We start from the raw sequence: 2,573 nt of genomic DNA, 5'->3' as shown, positions 1-2,573 counted from the left end.
CCCTTTAGTCTTATAGAGAGTTGTTGGCTCAATAAGTATGTGTTGAATAAATGGAGTGGCATTGCCTAGAGCAGCAGTTGCCAACCTTTCGGACCTCAGGGACCACCACTGGTCCCCAGACCACTGGTTGGTGACCGCTGGCCTAGAGTACATAGAAGACACTTTTTATAACTTGAGCTCAGAAGACTGAGAACTTACTCCTCTGTTTCACTGTTGTGCCATATTTTAACTTGTATATTGGTTGTCCTGAAGCCTGTAATAAGCCAGAATTGCTTGGTTATCTGTCCTTCACATTGGCTCCCACTGACAGATGACTCAGTTCACCGGCCTCATATACAGCTTCCTCTTGAGACTATTTTGTTGGTCTTTGGCTTGACCTTTCAGTGATACTGATATGTCTGCTAATCAGTGCTGCTGTTGTGCTTTTCTCCTTAAAGACTCTCTGCAGTCTCAATGATGGTATACTTGGTCTTGATAAAGTCCAAATTAGATTTGAATAAACCAAATTAAGTGTGAAGGTTCTATTTCCCATTGGTGCATTATGTTTCTTGTAGTTTCTGTGGAAGGCTTTCACTGAATTTGCTTAGAAGTAGGGTGTTTTGGGTTTGAAAAAGTGGGTGCTCATCTATTTTTGTTTTGGGGTCCATTATTTATTAGAATAAATCTTTTTGAGTTTTGAGATGATTTGGGTTTTATTTTTTGACAGGGGTGAGGGGCAGAATTCTTATATTAAGAGAGAGTTTTGCTTTTCCTCTAATTATGCCCCTAAAAAATTAGAATTATTGTCTTTGGTATTCAAGTTACAATAAACCCTTCCTAACTTTTGAGTTCTTACTCAGAAGTTTGGTATTAGAGGACAAAGAATAGGGAAGAATCCTTTGTGGTATGGATAAATCATGACTTGTTCCTGCAGTGAAAAGAGAGAACGAAGTATTGAGAAATCAAAAAGAAGACAAAGCTGATGGTGGAATTTAAGCAGCTAGTTTTAAGAGAGGTAAGGGAAGCTCGGGGGAATGTAAACCCAGGCCTTAGAGGAGGAAGCTGAGGTGTATGAAGAAGGGCTGCCCCTCCCGTAAACATGGCTCTTACAATCTTGGGAATTGGGCTGGTGAAAAAGTTACTCTGATTGATCAATTTGTTTATTCATTTAGTTAACAGAAATAATTTACTAAGCACCTACTGTGTACCAGATATGATTTAAGCACAGCTATAAATCTCTCATTCTACTAGGAGAAAGATAAAAAATAAAATATCTAGGCTGCCAAGTGGTAAAATATATATATATTTGTTTTTCAGAAAAATATTTTTAAATGTAGGCAGTGCTGGAGTGGAAGTTTGTAGTATTAAGAAGGGTCATCAGCCCTAGCTGGTTTGGCTCAGTGGATGGAGCATCGGCCTGTGGACTGAAGGGTCCTAGGTTTGATTCTGGTTAAGGGCATTTGCCCGGGTTGCGGGCTCAATCCCCAGTAGGGGGCTTGCAGGAGGCAGCCAATCAATGATTCTCTCACATCATTGATGTTCCTATCCCTATCCCTATAAAAATAAAAAAAATCCCTATATCAATAAAAAAATATTTTAAAAATCTATAATAAAAGCATAATATGCCAATTAGACTGGATGTCCTTCCGGACAACCTTCCAGATGAAGCTGGGGCTGCAAGGGAAGCCCGGGTCCCGGGTGCCAGGGGGAAGCCGGTGCCGGCAGCCGGGGGAAGGAAGGCCTACTCTTGCATGAATTTTGTGCATCGGGCCTCTAGTAAATAAATAAAAAGGGTCATCAGCCCTGGCTGGTGTGCTCAGTGGTTAGAGTGTTAGCCCTGGCTGGTGTGCTCAGTGGTTAGGGTGTTAGCCCATGGACCAAATATCATGGGTTCGATTCCTGGTCAAGGGCATGTACCTGGGTTGCAGGTTCTGCTTGGCCCTGGTCAGGGCACGTGCAGGAGGCAAACAATTGATGTATCTCTCACTTTCCCTCTCCTTCCCACCCTCCCTAAAAAATTTCAATGGAAAAAATATCCTCTAGTGAGGATCAATGAAAAGGGCTCATCAGAGGAAGTCTTGATAAGCTGACACTGGAGTAGAGATCTCAATCAAGTAAGCAAGGAAGTAAATTGTTGATATCGGGGGAAAGAGCATTCTAGACAGAGAGGAGAAACACATGCAAAATCCCTGAGACTGGCTGGAACACAGCAACGATGGAATGGAAGAGATGACGTTAGAGAGGTAATGAAGACCAAATTATGCAGGGTCTTCTAAGCCATTTAAGAGATTTTACAAAAAAATTAAGTAAAAATCTTCTCAACAGCCTTATATTTTTACATTTTACCTCTTTTTCTGAATGCTTTGGGAAGCCATTGGAAGTGGAGTAGCATGATCTAATATTTTAAAAGGATCACTGTGGCTGCTGATTGAGAATAGATCGAAGAGGCTCTGCTAAATGGGGTAAATTAGGGTTAGGCCAACATCACAGTTTTATTTTTTTCACATATATATTTTTTAAATATATTTTTATTGATTTCAGAGAGGAAGGGAGAGGGAGAGAGAGATAGAAACATCAATGATGAGAGAGAATCA

At 40.8% G+C, this 2,573-nt stretch overlaps 1 protein-coding gene across 6 annotated transcripts in view; it reads left to right on the top strand.

The window, feature by feature from the left end:
• The window catches only part of AMBRA1 (autophagy/beclin-1 regulator 1), a 158,778-nt gene that overhangs the window by 36,675 nt on the left and 119,530 nt on the right, over window positions 1-2,573 (top strand). The window lies entirely within an intron of this gene.

This window comes from Myotis brandtii, unplaced genomic scaffold (genome assembly GCF_000412655.1).
Source record: "Myotis brandtii unplaced genomic scaffold, ASM41265v1 scaffold324, whole genome shotgun sequence".
Taxonomy (NCBI): Eukaryota; Metazoa; Chordata; class Mammalia; order Chiroptera; family Vespertilionidae; genus Myotis; species Myotis brandtii.
The sequence above is the reverse complement of the archived record's forward strand: the minus strand, read 5'-3'. Positions and strand labels throughout refer to the sequence as shown.